The sequence below is a fragment of the Microtus pennsylvanicus genome, chromosome 1, assembly GCF_037038515.1.
Source record: "Microtus pennsylvanicus isolate mMicPen1 chromosome 1, mMicPen1.hap1, whole genome shotgun sequence".
NCBI classification, from domain to species: domain Eukaryota; kingdom Metazoa; phylum Chordata; class Mammalia; order Rodentia; family Cricetidae; genus Microtus; species Microtus pennsylvanicus.
In genome coordinates, this window is record NC_134579.1 from 14,041,713 (window position 1) to 14,067,003 (window position 25,291).

Consider the following 25,291-nt stretch of genomic DNA (forward strand, 5'->3'; position numbering starts at 1 on the left):
GGAGTTGGGAGAAGGAAAAACATTAAAGTACATCATACAAAAACAGTTAAAAAATAGTTCATCAGAAATCAACGCCAATATTACCACAGCCCAGAATAAGCTTCAAAGCAACTCTAGGCTCAGAAGAAGTCACAGAAAAGAAAATTATTTACAATTGCTGCCATATATTTGCTAAGTGTCAAACATCATGGTCAATGATTTTGTTTAAGAAAAAGTTGAAAAAAAAATAAAGATTGAAGCTGCGCAATGGTGGCACACAATTTTAATACCAGCACTCAGGAGGCCAAGGCAGTCAGATCTCTTTGAGTTCAAGGCCAGCATGGTCTAAAAGAGCTAGCTCTTAAAAAGGCTCCAAAGCTAGAGAGAAACCTTGTCTCGAAAAACCACACACACACACACACACACACACACACACACACACCACACACATTGAAACCTATATAACAAGGGCACACAACCATCAGAATAATCTAATAGTTGAACAATCAATATATATTAAGTTACACACTAGCACTGTATTATATAAAATTACTTTATAAAGCATTACATTTTATAAATGTGTTATTTGTATCTATATAAGGCTGTGTTACACAAAAATAGCATTTTGATATTTTTAACACTGATTTCTATGCATTTTGAACAAGCATACCGATGCTTTTATTTGGTATTATGCAGTACGTCTTATGTGCCCATCTTGATTGTTGCCTTATATATTCAATTTTTTGAAAAACTAGAAGTAATTAAAAGGGAAAAATTATGGCTACATTTGGAAGTCAACTAAAATAGATCTGGATTCAACTGGGAGATGAGTTGCTTGTCATGACTTTAAGGGTTTTCTATCTTGTGTACCATGGCACATATGTAAGGGTCAGAGGACAACTTACTTGAGTTCACTTTCTCCCTCCACCATGTGGGTTCAGGGCATCAAATCAAAGGAAGGTATTCAGGCTCGACAGCAAGGGGTATCACAGACCCATGTGAATTTCTTGATTGGGTTAAACTTAGGAGAAAGTTTTATCCTAAATGTTGGTAGCACGTTCTGGTGGTATTCCAGATAAAAAGAAGTCTGAGGAAATAAAATCTTGATTTTTACCAAATACATTTCATGTCTTTCTGGCACATTCACCTACCCTGTCCGTGCGCTGCTTTTCAGTTCATCTACCCTGGTTATGCTTTTGCTATGGTATCAGAACCCACCTTCTACAGCCTCCCAACATGGACTGAAGAAATGAGACCCCAGGAATCCTCCAAGCCTTCACCAACACACTGGCAATGTTGGGACATCCAACTTTGTGGACTGCCCAGCTACAGGGTTATCAGACTCTCTACTTAAAGACAATGTTGAAATACATATATCTGACCTAAGCTGATAAATCTCCTTTTAATATACATTATCAGCATGAGATTGGTTCCTCTGGAAAACCTGACTAGCACAGAATTCTGTCCATCTTCCTATGTAGATAATACAGCTGTGGATTTGCTTTGTCTAAGCCTTTCTTTTCCCATACTTCCTGTTTTATCCCATCGTCTTCCTTACTCATATTTTCCTAAAAAGATATATAGAACAGTTTTTTTAGAAGAAAAGCCTCAGTTTGAGATCTTATGGTTTTCTACATCACCGAATACTTTCTTCTGTTCCATATGCCTGTCAAAAACCATATATGTAAAGCAACTTTCTTTTTTCCCTCAATGAGCAGTTTCCATCAACATTTCTTTTGATACAGCTGGAGAACAAGCAAAAGACACAAATTGTTATAGAATTCCAAAACAAACTGTGCACTTCTTAAAGCACCACCTGGGGCTCTTAATATATGAAGCAGGAAAAGGAAATATGCAAATGCCGATACTCATTTGCATAGAGTTGATTCCACTAACAGTTTTCTTGGGCTTCCTAATGTTTTCAATAATTTTCTCTGTATATACTTATCGAACATTTTTTCCTTGTCAGAAAGAGCCTCATGCTTCGCAAGTGTCCATGTTAAGTGCTGCCTGGGGATACTGAAATTCTGAATGCTCTCTTTAGATAAGAGTTTCCTTGGACAAGTCTATAGTTCTTAGCAGAAAAGGAAACATTCTGACTGAAAAAGCAATTAGTAATGATCCAACAGCATAATGAGGAACAGACAAGCAGACTTCTTGACTTTAATGAGACTCTTGATTGCCATATGTAGGACATAAAAAGTGAAGCAGAAACGTCACTTCATGGATGCCATGATGCAGATTTCTTCCCCCTGGGCTTGGACACCACCTTCCCCACAGAGCCAAGAGTGCTTTGCCTCATCCATAACTGAAGCCTGCTGTTAATTGCCACTCATACTGAAAGTACCATTTTCTAGGTGTGCTGCGTGACTTTCCACCCAGCTTTTCATCTTAGCGGAAGATGGGCTGGCCTATCTTAAAACACTGAAGTAGAAAGGATCTGATGGATTCTTCAAATGTTTTTTTTTCTTTTTTTTAAACCCTTAAATTCTCAAAAAGAAAAGAAATTTCGAGTTTAACATCATCAAATGCAAGGACTGAGGCAGGGCCACTTATTCTCCAGGTCTTAAGCAGATTTAAAGGAGCCCTTTGCATGGATTCTTCATTTCTGTTTAGAGTACGCCTTGAACATTTTCTTCCTATTTAATGTTGTTTATTCCTAAAAAAAATCTCCCTGTAAATTACCCCATAATCAAATATTTTTGAACATACTTAACCTAACAAAATTTGGTATTAATAGGAAAAAATATTACACACCTAGAAGTCTCTTTTATTTCTATTTTCTAATAATTTTTTACTTTTATCTCACAAACTTTGTTAGTCCATGTTAAGGTGGATGGACAAATACGTTTCATTTTGGGGTCAGCATCATGTAATTAGCATAGGAAGTTCAAGTCAAAGGAACATATCCTAAAGCCAGTCTGTCTTCATGAAAAATAATTAGCTTCACCAACCACAAAATTTTCTATACATCACATGGTTTCTCTTTTAGACAGACCAAATCTTCTAAAATTCCTATCTTAAATAACTTTTATCTGGGTATGGGGGTGAGTATTTGCAATCAGAAAGCTGTAACAGTGGGATTGATTGCTTCAAGCATGAGAATGTGTGTGTTGTGTGCTTAAGTTTAAAATGAGTCAAGACTCCTGATAGGATCCTGCCTCCTTTGTAAACCCTCCCTTCCAGTAATAAGACATAATAACTCTCAGAGAGAAAGTGGATCCTCGGGATGTAGCTAGTCATGAGGGTTGTGACACCCTGGGTTTGACCCTAGGATTGACAAATGAGCAGCATTAGTGTCCTGAGAAGAAAAGGCAGGGCTAGGGGTGATTCTCAGGGTCAGAAAGTTTGGTTAGGGAAGGTGAGTGAGCTTCTGGATCCAGTGACTGGGTCTGATGAAAGGAAGAGACAGGAAGCACTTTGCTGTCTGATTCTGACCATGCGAATATACTTCTTGCAAACTGGAAATGATCCTAAACAGAATCTTGATCCCCTGGTATCATTACCTTAAACTTCCCTTCATTCAGAACTGCTACAGTCCCATGCCTTCTCTTAATGTCTTTCTGTTCATGATACTGTCACCATAGTTCTCAGAGTTTACAAATAGCTAGCCTTTCTATAGGTATAAATGTATACAGAAATAAAAGAACTGCCCCAAAGGTTTTTCAGCTTGTTTCCACAGGAGCACTAAGTGTGGGATTATTTCACAATATTATATTAAAATTATATCCATTTCTCTGCAGGGGAACGACATCATTCATGGATTACACACATATATTTTAAAGCAACCATTTGCTTGACATGTCCAAGTGTGGAAAGAGAGGAGTGAATGCAATCCTCGTGATCCCACTGCTCCTAGAACTTACGGTCCTTGGGAGAGGGGTGATGGATAAATAAACATAAAGCTATAACCTGCAACGAAGGATTTGAAAGGAGAGATAGGAACCACATTCATGGATCTTTTATATATATATATATATATATATATATATATACATATATATATATTCAAGGTAAAATAAGGGGAGATTTTCCTGAAAAAATTGTAACAGATGTTTAGAAGGGTTTCTTCTTCCATTTTCAGATTGGCTTTGGTAAACTCCCTTGCACAAAAGTCCTTAAGATATTCAGAGTGTGATAAAGCTTTATCTTACATCACCGCATCTCCATCTGAATTGTTTATACCTTCCTGTTTTCTTCCTCCAACCAGAGTACCTCTTAGCTTGATTTGTTAGCCAATGGAGAGTATTGACTAAGATGTATTTGATGCGTCAACTTTTTCCCTTTTTAAAATGTTGTCAGTGTAATGACAGTGATTCTAAGTGGATACCAAAGGCAGTAGAAAGCATTGGTCACATATAGCCCAATAACTGTCTTCAGTCTCCCAGCAATCCTGAAAATAGATATCTACACATAGGTATATATAGTCTACATATCTATATATGTATATATATCATATATGTGTATATTGCAATATATCACATTTATTGTATATATTGTGCCATATATAACTATATATTTGTCAATATTTATAATATATAATATTATATATATATATTGACCAAAAGTTAAATAAGGATTCAAGCAACTAAAAACAGCAGTTTTATTCAATAGATGTTTCACTGCAAGATTTTCAAACACATAAACACTTAAGTAGTAGATATAGGTAGTAGCTAGCCACAAGAAAGCATAGAGTGTTAGTGAAAGCCAATATAATAAATAGGAGCTATGCATTTCCCTATGCTAGTCAGCCATACTCTATTTGAGCAGCGAACTCTTTCTTGGTGTTTTAATACTACAATATGATATATAACATTTACATGATTAAGATGGCAAATTGAGTAAGCACTTACCTGGAAAATGTGCATGGTACTGGTACATACAAGTAGTATAGACATTCTCCTTGCAAAAAGATTGTATGTTATATACATACATATACAAGTCAACTTTGTCATTAACTCTGAACACAAAATACTTTAATATAAGTTATTCATTTCAACTACACTTTTGTTTTTTTACAAAAACGTGTCAAGAATTCAATGGGATTATAATCTAAGTTTTATACAATTTTGTTTTAATCTAAAGGGGCATTAATTCTTAGCAGGTTAGCTTGTTATTGCAGTTGATTAGTAAACCAAGTAATGAGCTAATGCTTTCCACAATGCTTCTTGATACTCACCATCTACAATGCATTGTCAATAGGTTGCTGAGTTAATCTGTCATAAAAAAGTTATTATGGGCTGCAAATAGTTTGATAATAAAATGGGCTTTTTCTTGAATCATTCTTAATTTTATTAAGGTACTACTTCTAAAGAGATATTGTATACAAAGTTGATAGTAAAGGCAGAACCATGTGTCTGACACTGAATAGCAGATGCTATTATTTCTAGCATGTAATGAACACTAGAACGTAACTGGATGCTCTGTCCACAGGGTGGTTGGCATATTATCACAATCAGGGTGATTGTTACTTCCTCCCTAATGATCGTGTTCAACTCTGGTGACATGAGCATGGCATGGCTCTGTTTGTCCTCTCCCTCCACCAAATTACTAAGCCATACATCAGCCTAGGCAGTTTCATGGGAAGAGGCACATTTTGAAGCAAGGTCAAGGTTTCAGATTTTAGAGCAGAAAGGCTCATCATGCCTCACCTTTCCCCGTGTCCTCCCACCTTATTAACTTATATTTTTTAACATGGAGTGGCAGTAATTAGCCTTAGATCTGGACATCCACCAAGGTTTCCTATCAAATTTCTTTCCTGTTTATGTTTGAGTTACTCAGCGGTTATCTGTGTGCTCTTTGGACATATAAGACCTATATTTTTAGACTCCCTCTGTACAAAGTATGTAATCTTAGCAGGCTGGGCTCTGCATTCTATCATTGTCTTTTGCTATTTTCATTCTCACAGTAATGAGTGAGAGTAGTAATTCATCATTAATGGTCTCCTTTTCCTATTTCAGAGGAAAAAAACAACTTTGGTTTGAAGAGATTCATTGTCGGAAGTAGAATACATAGTGCCTAATTAGCTTCAATTCAGGGAAACAAAAGTTTGATCTATAAATAAAACTTTGTAAAATGACTATAAAGTTGATTCTGATGTAATAATTTCCTCTTCTATATTTTCTGAAGTTTCATTTGAGTCGTTAACTGGAGAATCATTCATTGGAACACAGAGCAATTAGTTGTTATTGACTGAGAATTACAAGAACATGGAGAAAGTTAATTGTCTACTGATTATCATGTGTTGATAGAGTTGACAAGCTTGCAAATGATTTTACCCACCAAATGGAAATTATGCTTTCTGAACAACCTGTGTTACTTGATCACTATTCTTGGGTGCTTGTGCTTGGTAGCTCTTTTAATTTTTTTCAAATGCAGTGAGTAAAGAAAACCAAATATCTACTTATGTGGTTATATTATTTTAAAAACATGAATGTTTCTTATGCTACATCAACTAAAATAATCTCAAAATGGTTGAGGAATGGGAACTACTTTCGCCTGGACTCTTGTTGTTCATGGGTTTTTGGGTATTAGTTACTTACTTTCAATATTAGAACAGCCAAAACAGACAACTTGCTTGCAATTATGAAAATAATGTAAGAAAACTGATTATTAAAACTATTCTATTATTAATCATGGTCTCATAATGACTAAATATATTTATTGGACACAAATTTCTAAGGTGAGTATGTGCCATTCTCTCTGGCATTTTTTATTGCAACACACACACACACACACGCAAAACAGATTCTTGTGTTCACCTTCTTACTTAGCTTCTTTAGGTTCGCCAAGAGAGGGAGGGGGAGAGGAGTGGGGGGAAGGGGAGAGGGGTGGGAGGAGGGGGAGAAGAGTGGGAGGAGGGGGAGAAGAGTGGGAGGAGGGGGAGGGAAAGGGGAGGCTGGGAGGAGGTGGAAATTTGTTTTTTTTTCTTTATTCTTCTTTTATCAATAAAAAAAAGAAAAAAAAACAGATTCTTGCATCCTGTGTTCAATAGCTGTGTGCTAAGACTTTAGAGTAAGTTTTTGTCTTAATATTCAAATAAGCTGTGTGATAAATGCTGCTCCTTTGAAACCTATGACAAATAACACATATTTGAAGCATTGCAAACATATGAAACTTAAAACTAAGGTGTCCACCAATGAGTTGGAAAAGAGGCTGCATAGAAGTGTCAATTTTCAAACTTCATTGAAAAATCACTTGTCCCCAATTAGCCTCATTTTATGTCTTTTTGGTTGCCTCTTCAATTGTATTCTATGCTGAGTCTTACCTGCTTCAGTTCCAACCCACTTATATGAAGAAAGGAGTTTCTAATTCAGCACAAGGTATCATTGGTTCTACAGAAATGTGAATAAATCATTATTACATAAAGGGAAAATCATTAACTCTGATCAATAAACAGCAAACATTCACCTCTTTCTGATGGTATGCCCATTTCCTTCTAAAGAACCTTGTTTTTCCAAGTATTTCTATGGCTCGATAAAGCAGCATGATCAGGATTATGATTTTAGAGGCTTAGAGTACATGATGACAGAGCAAAGGCACTGTGGTAGGACCGGCTGAGAGCTCATATCTTGATCCTCAAGAACAAGGCAGAGACAGAGAGAATACTGGGAATAGCACAAGTCTTTTGAAACCTCAAAGCCTGTGGCCTAGAGAGCAACCTCCCCTAATAAGTATAAGTCTCAATCCTTCCTAAATCCTTCTATCAACTTGGAATCAAGCCTATGGTGTTTAATATAATTTAAACAATCACAAGCCATAACTACGCTTTTGATTATAAAAATAAAATCACCAAGAGAGCTTCATTTTTAATAAATATATATAATTAAATATAAATATATATCTATATATAGTTGACTAGTTGCTAAATTAACTTTGTATTTGTTTATCTTAGTAGTGCAGCTGGTACATTGCATAATGTTTCCAAATACCAACAAAGCCGTTATCTAATCCATGTTCTTTTCCTTGGGATCATTTTAGTAGAACAAAATTCTATAAGGAATTCAGTAATTCAGTAGAGTACCTAACACATTTTGGAAACAATTATAAGAAGATTGTTTCTTCAATAAATCTTTAAAAAATAACTATATAATATTTGCTGTGACACATACTCATTGACTGTTGATATTTAGAGAATGAATGCAAGTAAGAATTTCTAACAGTGCCTCTTTTCCTAACAAATTATCATGAATTTTATACTTTTTATTTCACAAGTATAAAAACAAACACTTAAAAGCAGCTGCTTTCTTATCAAAGTTCAACAGACTCATCTACAGTTACCAAGGATGTAACATTTTTTTTTGCACACAAGGATTCCCTTAGGCAGTAATGAGCTCAGAAATAACAAACATGCTTAGATTAATGTCCCAATTAAGCCATTTTGAGAGGGGTATTACAGTCAGGCATTTCTGAACACCAGCTAAGTATATCTCCTTCACAATAAAGTTATGTCATTAGAGGAAGACCTTCCTCTCCAACTCAAAAATTTGCTTCTATTCCTGAGAAAAAAATTATCATAACATTTTAATTAGAAATTCATAATTATAAAACCATAATCTTAAAAATGAAAACCTACATATAGAAAAAAATCCCAATGATGGTGAGATAAAATTTCTACCAAATGTTTGTCCACTAAGGATTACTGAACAACAAAGGACATTGAAATGAGATTAAATTACATGAGTTTTTTTTCTACTGTTTATTATACATTCATTTCCATCTCTTGTTTTAGCAGAGTCCTGTCACTATGGGTATTTGTGTGCACATCTTCACATCAGGGTGTGATGGGGAGTGTCTTCTGTTTCGTGTTAATTTCATTGGTTAAATAAAGAAACTGCCTTGGCCCTTTTGATAGGACAGAAAATTAGGTAGGCGGAGTAGATAGAACAGAATGCTGGGAGAAAGAAGCTGAGTCAGGCAGTCGCCATGATTCTCCCACTCCAGACAGATGCAGGTTAAGATCTTTCCTGGTAAGCCACCTTGTGGTGTTATACAGATTATTAGAAATGGGTTAGATCAAGATGTGAGAATTAGCCAATAATAGGCTGGAACTAAAGGGCCAGGCAGAGTTTAAAAGATTACAGTTTCTGTGTAATTATTTCGGGGCATAAGCAAGCCAGGCAGCCATGAGCCAGGGCAGCAGGAATGCAGCCCACCGTTCCTCCTTACAACAAGGGTGTGCCTGTTTTAATATCTGTTTAGATAATACATTACAGAAGGGCTCTTTATGAAAGATTTTGTAGTCTGTCATTCTATTTAAAATAAACACAAAACACTTACATTAGAAATTTTCTTAAGTATTAAAACTATCTTACCTTTTATAAAACAGCGCACAAATCAATGATCTTGATATTTCATTTAAAAGCCTTTATGTTAATGTTTACTATTTCAGATGCTTTAATTCCCTTTAACTTTCATAGTAATCAGGTTCCTCAAACTCACATATGCAGGAAACAGAGTAGAAAAGAAAGCTATACATACAATCTCAGCCTTATTTGTGATTTTTCTGATCTCTTTTCCCTAACTTAATCTTGACACTTGAGGAGCAACAGCCCTTAAAGGATTATTGAAATAAATTGCTTAATACAGTTTCCAGTATTAGTGACATAAGGAAAGACAGCGAAGAGCTCTTTTGTCAAACATGAGAAGGCAGTGGTTTTGAATATTATTCTGTTTGGACACTTCATCAAACCAATCTCTTAGTTTTTCCTACTCTATGCTGCCACACCAGTGACTGACACATCTGCTTGTCTGTTCAGAATGCTGCTCTGTAGGCAAATTGAATTTTTATATTTTAGGCAAGAATAAAAGTTGAAAGAAGATCAAAATATTTGGAATTCCAGGCTGAAGTAACAGATTAAACTTTCAGTTCAGATTAGATTTTACAAGCACTAAAATTTATTTAAGGTCAGAAATACTTGGAGAATTTTCATTGTGTTTATGCTTCTTGACGTTTGGGATTTTTTGACTTTTGACTTATGTGTTACATGATATTAAAATGCAGAGGCCACAGACCAATTGGGGAATGATTCATTTCATTACTCAATTAATGCTCATGTTATGCAAAGATAACCTTAAATTTTATACAAATTGACATTTTTATGTTTGTTTTTCTTTTTTCCTTTTTCTTTTCTTTCTTTCTTTACTTCTTTCTTTCTTTCTTTCTTTCTTTCTTTTTTTTTTTTGAGATAGGAATTGTCCTGTGTAACAGCTTTGGAACTCACTTTGTAGACCATACTTGCTTCAGACTGACAGGGATCTGTCAGCTTCTGCCTTCCAAGGACTAGGATTAAAAACGTATGCCATCAATGCCTGGGATAGTTGAGAATTTCTTGCATATGGTACGTTTGATCAAATTTATTGCCCCTTCCATACTTTTCCAATTCCTCCCCCAGTGTTCTCAACACTTTTGCCTCTCAAGATCCTTTTTAAAATCAGATGTTAGTATATTTAGTCTTTTTAATTATATGTGTGTGCCTTCTTGTGGGAATGTGCATGGGAGTGAAGATGCCTTCAGAGACCAGGGCTGTCAGTCAGATGCCCTGGAGCTAGAGTTACAGACAGTTGTGGGCCATCAGAAGTGGGTCCTAGGAACCAAATTTGGGTCCTCTGGAAAGCAAGTGCTCTTATAACTACTGAACCATGTGTCTAGCCTTACCTCAAGACTGTCAATACTTTTTTCAAACCCACTGGGTTAACTTAGTGCTCCATATATTTGTATTGGTATATAAAACCATTCATGTAATGGAGCAGGACTAGACTATTTGAGCCCACACTCACTGAAGAAAACCTTCCACAGCAGCCTTCCATGTTGAATAGCTACTCAGCTAGTATGGACTTTAGGAGGCTTTCCTACATGCAGTTCGCAAGTTTGCCTGGCTTGTTTTTGTACAGGTCTGTACATACAGTCACAGCTGCTGTGTCTTTGTGTGTACAAAGGCTCTGAGACACCCATCAAGCAGTATTTTGCTCCATACATCCACTAATTTTGGCTCATCTAATCTTTTCTGCCCCCGTCTACAATCATCTGTGGGCCTTGTGGGGAGAGGGGTATGATAGAGATGTCCCAATTCAGAGCTGAGCTCTCCACCAATCTCATTCTTTGTATGTTGATCACTTGGGGAACCCTGTATTAATTATCTTCTACTGAAAAATAGAAACTTCTCTAATCAGAGTTAAAAGATATGCTACTCTTCAAAACTTAGTAAGAAAATATTACTACACAGAAAAAAAAAGTTATGTTGAATAACTCAATGTGGGAGTTATGAACACCAGATTTTTATTGCTCTGATACTGACCAATATTTTCTATGGGATAAAATTACATTTACAAAGTAATTCCTTAAGGATTACTAAAGATGGTACTCTGATAATCCCTGCTCACCAATGAAGAAACATGCAGAAGCTATTTAAGAAGCATGCAGAGCATCATTCGCAATCGAGTTACTGCTGTGGGAGCACATTCCACTCCTTCAGCCAATAGCCTTTACGATACCAGCCCACTTGGGTGTAGTCTCTGATACTCTAAAAGCTGTTGTAAAGCTTGCGCCTGCTTTCTTGCTTCAGACTCCCACTTCTGGCTCCTAGAGAGGACTATTATTTATGGCAGTGATCTGTATCGGAGGAGGAGGGCCCCCCCTTGTTCATCTGGCTGCCTAGCAAGCTTAGCCCCATCTAACCACACAGAAACTCTTTAATTAAATCACTGTTTGGCCCATTAGCTCTAACTTTGTATTGGCTAACTCTTCCATCTTAGTTTAACCTATCTACATTAATCTGTGCATCACCTTGGGCTGCGCCTACCAGCAAAATTCCCACATGTCTGACACTGGCAGCGGCTCCATAGCATCTCTCTTTTCACCTTCCTTCTCCCAGCATTTTGCCTAGCTTTCCCCACCTAAGTTCTGCCCTATCAACAGGCCAATGTGTTTCTTTGAAACTAATGAAAGCAACACATAGACGACCTCCCACATCAGATCTGTAAGTTTTTCCCTTAAATAAATAACCCTTTTATTACTCATAATTCTGAACTGGTGTGGGATTGTTTTGTGACTTCCATCTTCAAGTTACAATATTTAGTAGTAGGATTATTCTGAGGGAAAGGTTAGCTAAGGTGATTTTTACAAATCAGTTTATCCTTAGTGATAAACAGACTAGTTATAGACATCATAGAAACAGCCTAAAATATAGATTTATCAGAGTCTTCTTCTAGCTTCTTCTAGCTTATTACAGGTCATTCTGTGATTTAAGTGTAAGTTAGGGTCTTATACTTTGGACTATCTTAAATCAATACTATTTTTAAAAAGTAATTTAGATAAATTACAAAGTAAGTATTAAAACCAATCCATTTTGAAGATCCTGATCATGGCTCTACTTAATTCTGTATGAGTCTTCTCTCTTCCCTTTTCCTCTCTCAGAGTCTTCTTGTTTCTCTTCTCCTCGCTCTTCGGTTCCCTTCAACTGCCTTCCATTTCCTTATGCCCTCTCTGCGTCCATCTGCTCCCTTCCCTTCCTTTCCACTGTTATCTTCTCCCCTCCTCTCTCTCAGTATCCAGTCTCTTCTTCTCTTGGCTTCTTTTTCTTGTGGCTAGTGCCAAAGACCTGGTGAAATCTCAATAAGCACTCTACATCCATGCATCACCCCTCACCTTTCCACAGCACTCTGACAATTTCTACTTTCTTCTTTGTGTCTCTCTAACATATTCCTGTCTTTGCTTTTTCTTCTAGCTCACATATCATCAGCCATATTTTATCTCCTCCCCTTTGCATGTGTGGAGTGTGTGATAGTTACTAAATAACATGCAAGAAATCTCAAGTAAGTCATCAGTTTTCTTCACATGGTGAGCTAAAACACAGATCCCAAGTCTTCGTCTGAATCTATTTTACTCAAATCTATGTAATGCCTAAGTGAAACTCTCAAGTTTCAGCCCTCTTACAATGATACATATGTTTTGTAAAAGGCAACCAAATTCTAGATAACTTGTATGTCTTCCAAAGATATCTTTCATCTGTTACAAAAAGCACCCTTTAGGATTCTCAAAGTTCTGTGTCCTTGAAGAAAAGGAAAAAGAGATGGAAAAAGATACTTTTCCAAGACTTAGTCACAGGTAAAATAGATATGTGTCAGAAGTAAAAGAGAAAACAGGAAGATGAGCAGAGGAACCACAGTGAAGCTCAACCATGAGCAATTACTGTGCCAAGGGTATAGGAAATCATGCCGACACATCACAGAGTAAATGCAGCTGGATCATGAAGAGGAAGATTTGAGGTCAAATTCAGTTGCATATTGGGAATAAACAGACTCTAGGACCCAGATTTCTAAACCCCAAACTCAGCTTCAAATGGAAGACCTATAAAAATAGGTAGAGGAAGTAGAAATGTATGGAATTACTCAGCACAAAAGGTTCTGTTCAAAACTGGAATGATGCAATGTATTATTTCCCAGCTGTTTTCCACCATAGAGATGTTAAAACCTACCAAAGTCTTAGGAGTGTAAAATCCCTCAAGTATCTTGATTCAATAGACTTGCCAGCTTACCATAAATCTAATTGGTAAATTTAGAAACATTACTAGCAGAATGTATATTAAAACAAAATGGCAAGAACAGTGTTTTCCATAACTAGCACATGTTGCTGTAGTCTGTGTGATGAGCAATCACTATTTTCCATTATTAAATATGTTCTTCCCTTCATAAAAATATGAACACACCCTGGAGGGCAAAAAAAAGAAAAACAACACTGCCGTTAGTTTTTCAGCCTATTCTTTTTAAAGTGAATCAGTTTATTAAAAGTAAAATATAGTGGAATAAAAAGTACAGAGTTCTCTATATAAATTACCATATATCCGAGAAAAGAAACAAATTTTATGATTGTAGCCAAAAATTGGTTTTGATTTTTCTTATCAAAAGACCATATATTATTACAATGTTCATAATACATTTTATTTCTTAGTAATCAATGCGTATATTTTTTCTATTTTTCTTTTATTTGTTTTATTAGAAATTTGTTCTTGAAAATTGAATATATATATGCATATAAATATGTAGTGTATTGTAATTATTGTTACTTCTGATCCTCTCTGCATCTCCCCCCAATCTCTTTTGTTTCCCATTCCCTCCAAGTTCTTTTCCCCAGTTCATGTCATTTTGTTATGCTTTGTGACTTGCTGTGTTTAACCAGGACCATTTGTGTGACCACAGGTTTCAAGCTCTCCATTGGAGCCCATGGTGCTCATCAGTAGATATATAACTGAAGAAAGTGTCTACCCTTCTCCCATAATCCATCAGTAGCAAACAGTTTATCAGAAACAGTACAGCCTCATAGATGTCTACCAAATCTGTGACTGACCCTGGTAGGCCCAGTTTTATGCATGTTTATTGTAGGAAACTGTGACTGATATGAAATCATGTCTTTATTGTCTATATCATGTCCAGAAGATTATTCTTCAGTTTTATGCATTATATTATGGTAGAAGAGACAGTTATACATGGGATTTCAAAGAAAAAATTAATTAATAAAAGAGTAGAAAATGAAACAAAATAAGACAAGAATTCTCATGTGAAAACTTCATTAATATAGTAGTCATGCCAATATTATAATATTCAAGCATTTAAGCAAAAATAAAATACATTTATGGATTATCCTATGTAATATTAACAATATGGTAACTAACATAAATGCACTCCTTCCTTTCTTCCTCAGTGTCTCCTCCTTTCGCCCCAGAAGTATAAGTGTTTGTCTCTCTTAAGCAAAGGAATTACAGCTGGCATAAATAATAGGCCAACGCTTAGATTCTTTTTTAGTTTTAAAAGTATCTAAAGAAGAAAAGAAGAGCAAGTATAGAAAAATCAATTTGAGAGCACGAGCTGATATCTGAAAATGCTTTTTTTTGTGCCTATGTCCACCAGAATGTCCACTGTTTATCGTTTTGAAAACATGGGTCCTTCTGGTTCTTGAAAAACAAAACATGAAAACTACCTATCCTTGGTGTTAGAATATTTAAGAGACTGAACAGAAGTTTGAGGGAAAAAGAAAATGAAACTTTTGTAATACTCAAAGACAACGGGATTTAGGTATATTCAGAGCCAGTGATGAGACAACTAAAAATTCTATAATGGAGACAAAACAAAAAAAATTCTAAAATAGAGGCAAAATAGAGATGAACATCTCAATATTGAAGGTGTTGGGCAGAAGAGAAAGACTTCTTATTGCTGTAGTTCAGGCTGATTTCAAAGGTGTTAAAGTTGCTAATAAAAAAGTCTAAAAGAAACATCACCTTGGATGAAAGTGCAAAATTTGAAGTTATAAAATGCTGAAGTTTTCTCAGGTCTACTTTGAAAATATAACATTCTTTGCTTATCAGATTTTATCTTTTCTTTTTTAGAAAATATGTAGAAATTGATCAAGGGTTGCTGGTATCAAGAAACATAAAATAAATCAAGCACCATATGGTAATAAAACTACATATAAAACAGCTAAAGAATATACAGAAGTACTTTAAATTATCAAAATAAAGGAAAACAAAAAACAAAAGTAATAGAGTGCTGTTTCAGATTATGAAGTGTGTTTGATATAAATGACCCCCATAGGTTCATACAACAAAATGCTTAGGAATTGCACTATTTGAAAGGAATAAAGAAAAAAAGTGTTTTTTGTCATTAAAGGTAATGAAATTTATTGCATATAATAACATGTCCCAGGATATTAAATTAAATCAAAATGTGTTACAAAAAGAAAAAAATTTCAATTATTTTGAGCAAAATATAATAAAAATTAAGAAACTTCTCCTTAAAACTAAGAGTCTTTAGTATCAGAACAAAATAGAATAAGCATATGTTACTCTGTATAATAACTGCATAATGGCATATTCTATATTAAATGTAAAAAAAGAATTACTTTATTATTGTTCTAATCTGTATATGTTGAGTACCTACTGTGATCTATGGATTTAAAATACAGTAAAGCCTTTCATGATATTTCCCTTTACCTGAGCTAATGTGAGCTCACTAACTCCAGCTGGACTTGTAAGGAACAAGCACAGGACCAAACTAGTCCCTCTAAATGTGGTTGACAGTTGCATGGCTGGGGCAGACTGAAGAGCCATTTGCCATGGCACCGGGATTTATTTCTACTGCATGTACTGGCTCTTTGGATGTATGCATTGCTCTGCCTAGATGTAGTAGGGAGGGCCTTGGACCTTCCACAAAGCAAAGTGCCTTACCCTCTCTTAGGATTAGAGGGAGTGCGGTGGGAGGGTGTGTGGAGGGACTAGGAGGAGGGGAGGGAGTGGGAATTTGGATTGGTATTTTTTTTAAAAAAAAATCTAATAAAAAGACAAAATATTTCCATTGAAAAATTTATAGCTCATTTTTTGTATTTTTGTTTTTATATTCATTTTATTGAACTATACATTTTTCTATCTCAGTTTTTTAAAAAGTATTTAACAACAGCAAAGAAAGAAAATGCATTAATGGGTGTATTCCATAGTTTAAATAAAATAGGTAAATAAATTAATGAGCTATGGGAGAGTTGCAGCTGAATTCAGCATGGTCAATGAAAAACAAAAGACACACATTGAAGCTCACACTAGCGCCTGGTGTCATTATGCATTTGCTCTTGGACAAGTCAAATTTAGCCCCAAATCTCATTAACATGAGAGGTTTCCCTTGGGAATGTTTTATTTATGTCTGGAGTCTGTTTTTACTCTGTATTTAGTTTATTCCTAAGCAACACTTTAACTTAGATGGCTTAGCCTAAACACCACAAGATTGTGGGTTCATTTTGCTTTTCTCCGTCCCATTTTCCTTTAAATGCAACTGTGTGCCGAGCTGCTGTAAAATACCAGATGGAAAAGATGCTACTACCATCTTCCATACATCTGCATTGCCACGGCTCCCAGTGTCTCACTGTATGCAGGAACTCAAAAGTTCCAAGCCTCAGATGTGGTCACAAGGATCTTCTGCTGAGTACTACGGATTTGCCTTCAAATGGACCACAGGAATGCTTAGCAGTTAATGATGCCCAGCAGCTTCCCCTGTCATGTGTTTTTAGGTTCCTGCAAGCAGGCTTGCAGCGCTGCTCACAATTTTTCGTCTCAGCTGGCAGGCTGCTGGCACGATGGTTTTTTTCCAATTACTAACAATTGTTTCTTATAGTTTTGGAGGGCTGTGGGGCAAACGAGGATTTCATCCAGAGTCTCCGGGCAAGTGTGATAATGCCAGGATTTATTTATATTGAAAACAATTTCAGTGATTTGGCCCAGCTTTTTTGTTTTGCACATTATAGAGTCATTCAAAATGATAAATCTTCCAGTGAGTTTTAACAAAAGGGAATTCTTAAAACTAATTTACAATTAGACAAAAATTAAAGAAAATTTGGCAAACAAGTTAAGCCATTCTTCACAGAGTGTGACAAAAAACTTCCATTAATATTGGTGCAAAATAATAAGACTTCTGTTTGAATGCTATATGCCCATGAACATAGTCCTTAAAAAATTCTCATAAAAACAATACGAAAAAATTAATATTCATATCATTTGAGTAGTTGGGTATGGAATTTAAAGTAACAATACTAAGAAATTAACTACCTTCCAGGAAATGAATGAAGGCTGGACTTGATGGGTACAGGGTTGTGCATAACTCTTTGCCTTTCTATTTGGTAAATGGTATAGTAGTTACTTTATTGTGATAAAACACAATGACCAAGCCAAGTTTGAAGGAAAGAGTTTTGTTTTTTCTTATGACTCCAGAGGGATAAGCATTCGTCTAAGTAGAGGTAAGTCGGGGGGGGGGCAGCAGGAACACAATGCATAGAGAAAAACTGGATTTGGTAAGAGGTCTTGAACTCTCAGATCCCATCTCTAGTGACATACTTTAACAGCATCATTCTGGGGATACATTCTGAGCATCCCCAAACAGTACGAACTGGGGAACAAATCCATAAATAAGGGATATTTCTCAAACCACAGTATATGGTCAGAAAGTAATACTCAAAAGAGTTCAAGAGATGTTTTGTTAACAAATGATAATATGCAACCTGCTAAGCTTTAATAAGTCCATATTCATATCAAAGGCAGCTAGTAAATCAAAGATATGTTTTCTATGGAAAGAAAATTGCTATCAAAGCTGGTGATTGAAAAGGCATGTTTTAAAATTGTTAACACCACAGTGTAATCATCATTTAATATTTGTGAAATAGGGTACAAGCCCAAGAGAAGAATGTTTTCTGCCTAAATAGGGAGTATAGCTAACATTTAAATACAAATTTTATCTGTGTCATTATTCTGTGATATTTTTCATTTCCTTTACCATCACCTCTATATACATGCTTGAGTGTTTTTTTGAGACTTGGAAGTGAACATGGCTTTTATTTTTCCAAACACTGAAATGTTTTCAAGAATAAATATTGAAAAGCAACTGTGAGCAGGAATTTTGAATCAGGATCAAGAGCTCTATGAAAACGACTTCTTCCACTGGTAAAAAAAAAAAAAAAAAAAAAAAAAAGGAAAAAAGAAAACCCGGCTGTGTTTAGAGTGCAGCCCTCGACTGGACTCTGAAAGGGAGATCTTCCTTTTGAAGATTAGGAGATGGCTGTGTATATCCTGCATCTGGCCCTGGTGATTAGGGAACTGCACAGGAGGGCATCCAATTACGACCCCTCCTGCTTCTCTTGGGGTTATCCCAGGACCATTCTCCTGACCATCCCACATGCAGAGGAAATGGCTCTGCTCTTAACGGTACTCATTTCCTAGCCAGGGTTTTTCTACCGTAATAGGTAGGTAATAAATATATCTTTTCTTTTTATTCTGTGAATGTTAGGGTACATGTTTATTAGGAATATTGCAGCACCAAAAATATTGGGTGACCCACATATGCTGGAAATTAAAGCCAGAGTCAACTGTTTTATGTCTCTATTCTTCTGAAGGAAAAAAAAAAAACCCTCGTTTTTCTGAAATCATAGTCTGAAGAATCAGCAAATTACCTAAGACTTTAAATGAAATTTTTTTAAAGTGGAATTTGTGAGGTCATATTGACAGATTCTTTCTGAACTCTAATTAAAATGTGAAATAGTGAGCTGTTAGCTGTTAATAAAATGACAGGAAATAGGAGTGTCTAATATCACAAATTCACATAATTACATTTACACACAAATTTCATTATATATTTTGAAAGCAGTATCATACCTAGTATATATAATATTATTTTTTTAGTTTAAGTGGGGTAGTTATCACTGTTCACATGACTTAAAATATTCAGATCCTTTGTTAAGTAGAGATGCTTTACAAGTTAATAATTAATTCACCAATTCAAATTTCTTGCTACTGTTTGTCATATTATGAGAATCACTCACATAATTGTTTTAAAACTATCTTAAAATAAATAATAGTAACTGAGATTATAAAGTCAGTAAATCAGTTAAAATATGTTCATTAAATAATGTGTAAATATAATTTATGTATATACACATATATATTTATAGAAGTGTTTTACTTTGGTTGTATTTTTGCTTGCACACACTACATGTGTGTGTGTGTAGGGGTGTTTTCATGTTTGTGGGCTAATGTATGTGTGCAGAGCTGTGTATCTATGTTTGCATGTACATGTGGAGACTGTTCATAGACATCTGATGTCTGATTTCCCTTTACTCACTGGGGACAAAGAACTCTCGGTTAAATCAAGAGCTCTCTTGATTGTTTTAGGGACCTTCCTGTATTTGCCTTCCAAGCACTGGGATTCAAACTGGCCACCATACTTGTGCAGTGTTTATTGGGGTTCTAAGGATCTGAACTCTGGTCCTCACAGTTTTACTGTAAGCACTTCATACATTGATGCATCTCCCTAGTTGAAAGGGCTTTATTCCATGAAAATTCAATGAGATACAGTCATCATAAGAATAAAATATGCAAAATTCATGAAGTCCTTGTTTTTTATTGCTGAGTAGTACTCTAATATGTATAAATTCCATACTTTCTTCATCCATTCTTCCATTGAAGGGCATCTAGGTTGTTTCCAGGTTCTGGCTATCACAAACAATGCTGCTATGAACATTGTAGAGCATATACTTTTGTTGTATGATAAGGCCTCTCTTGGGTATATTCCCAAGAGTGGTATTGCTGGGTCCAAGGGTAAGTTGATCCCGAATTTCCTGAGAAACCGCCATACTGCCTTCCAAAGTGGTTGCACAACTACTCAGCAATAAAAAACAAGGACTTCATGAATTTTGCATACAAATGGATGGAAATAGAAAACACTATCCTGAGTGAGGTAAGCCAGACCCAAAAAGAGGAACATGGGATGTACTCACTCATATTTGGTTTCTAGCCATAAACCAAGGACATTGAGCTTATAATTAGTGATCCTAGAGAAGCTAAATAAGGAGAACCCAAAGAAAAACATATAGGCAACCTCCTAAATATTAACCTTCAGCAAGCGATGAAAGGAGACAGAGACAGAGACCCAAATTGGAGCACAGGACTGAAATCTCAAGGTCCAAATCAGGAGCAGAAAGAGAGAGAGCACGAGCATGGAACTCAGGACCGCGAGGGGTGCACCCACACACTGAAACAATGGGGATGTTCTATTGGGAACTCACCAAGGCCAGCTGGCCTGGGTCTGGAAAAGCCTGGGATAAAACCGGACTCTCTGAACATAGCTGACAATGAGGACTACTGAGAACTCAAGAACAATGGCAATGGGTTTCTGATCCTACTGCACGCACTGGCTTTGTGGGAGCCTAGGCAGGTTGGATGCTCAACTTACTAGACCTGGATGGAGGTGGGGGTTCCTTGGACTTCCCACAGGACAGGGAACCCTGATTGCTTTTCGGGCTGGGGGGAGACTTAATTGGGGGAGGGGGAGGGAAATGGGAGGCGGTGGCGGGGAAGAGACAGAAATCTTTAATAAATAAATAAATTTAAAAAAAAGAATAAAATATGGGAAAATAACCAACAGCATAAATATCAGCTATTGCTAATTCCATGAGGAAGTTAATGAACTTCATAACCATTGTGAAAAACAATGCATACATCTTAGACTCTTTCTGAGAAAGCTGTTGTTCTGTTCGGAATATGCTGGTGTGAACCTGCACTTCCTAGAACAGGGTAACATAGCAACAAGGCGGGGTGTAGTGTCCTGTTATTTCTGGACTGCATCTGCCATATCCAGCTGCTAAACTTCCCAAAATGAAGGTCACCTTTTTCTTGATGACTTTTCATTTCAATTATCATGTTGAGACACACACACACACACACACACACACACACACACACATATATATATACTCTTCAAGAAAATGATGCACAAAGATATGATTGATCTGTCAGACCTTTTCCTTTAATGTCCTAACATTTCTACACTTCTCACATTACAATCACGCAACAGAGGGCAAGCATCTGCCTTTCTACAGATATCTGCACTTCCGCAACTGTTTATCCATGTGGCTGGCATTGATGTCAATATTTACTGGCCATTTTATTTTGTAAGGACAAATCTCCCCCATTTAGACATCTTCAGGCATATAACTTCTAGGTCTCACACAAATCACCAAGGGAAGAAAATGTAACGAGTAATAAAATGGGATATGCCAAAGTTTTGTAAAACTGTCGGAATTTTTTTAAGTACAATGCAGAATGTTTGTGTGCGTAAAAGCAGCTGTTCCCTGATGTTGTTATGCAGTTACACACAAGAATATAATTAGCGTTGAATGTAAATCTGTATTTCAATCTTATTCTAACTACTGGTAGATATATCTTGTAAAATGAAAATGTAAATGTTTTACGTATTTTTATGCTTAGTATGCAAATTAGGTGGTTGTTTTTGGACATACAGCTTATATTTTTAAAAACTTCTCTAACTAAGAAATAAGAGAGGGCTCTGGTGGGTGAGTATTTAATAATCACTGACAGGGCCGGTAACTACATATCACAGAGTGAACTACTGTGTAATGTAGCACCAATCTGACTCTTGTATCAATATTTTTTCACGAAAAGATTTTTTCTCTGTATATGACAAAGATAGATACAAATACTTTATTAAAAAGTACCCAGAAATTTTACCAAAGTATAAATCATATTAAATATTCATCTTTGCAATCATTGGGTTCAATTACTAGAAAAGTTTATATTATAATAATTCTTCTTTAGTGAAAACACTGGTAACTCCTTGACACCAATATTATTAGGCAGAGAAAATTGTCACCAAGAAGATTATATAAGACTATATTTGAAAATTTTAATGCTAACTCAAAGACATTTTAAAACTGTAATAACTGTTTTTATCAGTTCTGAAGCACGATTAACAAAAACTCAGATACAAATATTTAAAGTATTTCAAGACTTAGTAAAGTATTTCAAGACTTAGAAATTGAAGAGAACAACATTACAAAACATGAAGTGCTGTAATGACAGCATTTTTGGAATTATTAGTATTTGTATTTTTCATATTCATTCTTCTTATGACAAACGTAGTCAGTTGATACTCTTACAGCTAGGGTAAGCAAAATGACCTGAAGTCCAAAAAATCAAAATAACACCATGAGTATCTCCAGGGTTGATAAACTTGCATAATTTTAACTGAAAAGACAATATATTGGTTTTATATGTAGATACAGCAGCTTGATCTCGTATATTCTAAGACCAAGTTAACATTAAGTGACATAATGCTATTCTTATTCTTGAAAATTGACAGCCACATCGTATTTAGCATAGGAAATAGTAAGCTCCTGTGCACTTGAGAGGTCACGAATGAGCTTTGCTGTCTGCCGGCGACAGGGACAGTCAACTCTTGATCACACCAAATTGGCAATGACATTGCTGGTAAAGCACTGAGCTCCCTGAAGTTTCTAAAGGAAGGAAACCAGAGACCAGGCTGCGCTTAGCTGCTGTGACAGACTAGATGGCATGTCAAGTTGTCCAAGGACTAAAGAAAGATTTCTCTTTTCTCAGGGGCAAGAGATGGAATAAGCAGAAATTCAGTTTCGCCAAAAGGGGAACACAAAGGACAGGATTAGGAGAATGGGAGAGCAAATGAAATTATTTCCAAACCTCCTTTCCTAAATCAGCGAAGAACAGAAGAACAATGAGAAAACCAAGCCAGAGAAAATGGAGTCTTTCTAAACAGGAACATGAAACCTCTTATATACTTTATGACATAATCATATTGTGAGATTAACTATTCTGAGATCAGTTTAGTAGACTGCCAGTAACTTAGTTTTGTAAATGATATATCCAAAGGAAACGGCAATATTTTTCCTGATCATTTCCACTACGGTTCCCAGAGTTACTTTTCCCTTTTCAGGATTACGTCAATATATTTCCTAATCATATAAAATGTATAAAATAATAACTAAAGATACCAATATTTCAGTACAGTATATATATATGCCATAACAAAGTTTAGCAAATGATATCCATGTTAAATATTTTAAATTATAGAATATGTATTTAAATATAATATGTATATGTGTGTTTATATATGCCACCAAAAAACAAATCCTAATATGTTTAATAGCATAGACATAAAATAATTTGAAAGTTTACTATTTGAACACAACATATTTGAGAATAAAAATACCTAGATATTTTGTATTAATTTTAAAATAGATAGTAGAAATAGATAAACACTTTAGTAAAGGGAATTACTTGGTAACATGATTTTATATTTTCCTTTGGAAATCAAATGATACTAGGTAAAAACATTAGATGGAACTAATCTGTCATATCAATGCTTCAGAAAGTGAATGTATGAAAGGGCAGAAAGAGGAAAAAGAATAGAAAACAGAGGTAGAAAAGCGAAAAAAAGAAAAACAAGAGATATCATTCTTGTATGGAAGGCAGGCCCACCTCAATTTGAAATAAAAAGTATATTTTTATTAAACTTTCATTTCTCTTAAGAGTCTCACTTTGAGAAGCATCCTCATAAATGAGTAAGATGACAGAAATATACAACATCATCTAAAAATACAAGCATCCTTGTTATTCGAAAAATACAGCTACATTTGGTTTGGGGGAGGGGATTGGAAAACTGTTCTCAGCTAGTTTAGTGGTATTGAGGCAAAACTCTCAGGAAAAAATCACATGGCAAGAATAAAGTAATCGTGTCTTCTGTGCTGCTGCCTCTCCAACACATCAGAAACACATTCTCATGTATCTGTCATGCCTGAAAGCAACTGGGTTGCCCGGTCAATTAGCAAGCAATTGAGAATTCCGGCACTACTAAAATAAAAACTATAATTACTAGGAACACAATATTTTATTCTTGAGATCTTTATTCCACTACGGTTCCCAGAGTTACTTTTCCCTTTTCAGGATTACGTCAACATATTTCCTAATCATATAAAATGTATAAAATAATAACTAAAGATACCAATATTTCAGTACAGTAAATATATATGCCATAACAAAGTTTAGCAAATGATATCCATGTTAAATATTTTAAATTATAGAATATGTATTTAAATATAATATGTATATGTGTGTTTATATATGCCACCAAAAAACAAATCCTAATATGTTTAATAGCATAGACATAAAATAATTTGAAAGTTTACTATTTGAACACAACATATTTGAGAATAAAAATACCTAGATATTTTGTATTAATTTTAAAATAGATGGTAGAAATAGATAAACACTTTAGTAAAGGGAATTACTTGGTAACATGATTTTATATTTTCCTTTGGAAATCAAATGATACTAGGTAAAAACATTAGATGGAACTAATCTGTCATATCAATGCTTCAGAAAGTGAATGTATGAAAGGGCAGAAAGAGGAAAAAGAATAGAAAACAGAGGTAGAAAAGCGAAAAAAAGAAAAACAAGAGATATCATTCTTGTATGGAAGGCAGGCCCACCTCAATTTGAAATAAAAAGTATATTTTTATTAAACTTTCATTTCTCTTAAGAGTCTCACTTTGAGAAGCATCCTCATAAATGAGTAAGATGACAGAAATATACAACATCATCTAAAAATACAAGCATCCTTGTTATTCGAAAAATACAGCTACATTTGGTTTGGGGGAGGGGATTGGAAAACTGTTCTCAGCTAGTTTAGTGGTATTGAGGCAAAACTCTCAGGAAAAAATCACATGGCAAGAATAAAGTAATTGTGTCTTCTGTGCTGCTGCCTCTCCAACACATCAGAAACACATTCTCATGTATCTGTCATGCCTGAAAGCAACTGGGTTGCCCGGTCAATTAGCAAGCAATTGAGAATTCCGGCACTACTAAAATAAAAACTATAATTACTAGGAACACAATATTTTATTCTTGAGATCTTTCTCATCTGACAACAAAATCAGTCAAAATGTAAGAAACAGATC

The 25,291-nt window shown here is 35.4% G+C and overlaps 1 protein-coding gene across 20 annotated transcripts in view; it reads right to left on the reverse strand.

Moving 5' to 3' along the window:
* The window catches only part of Robo2 (roundabout guidance receptor 2), a 1,494,745-nt gene that overhangs the window by 597,419 nt on the left and 872,035 nt on the right, over positions 1-25,291 (reverse strand). The gene's annotated exons all lie outside the window — the stretch shown is intronic.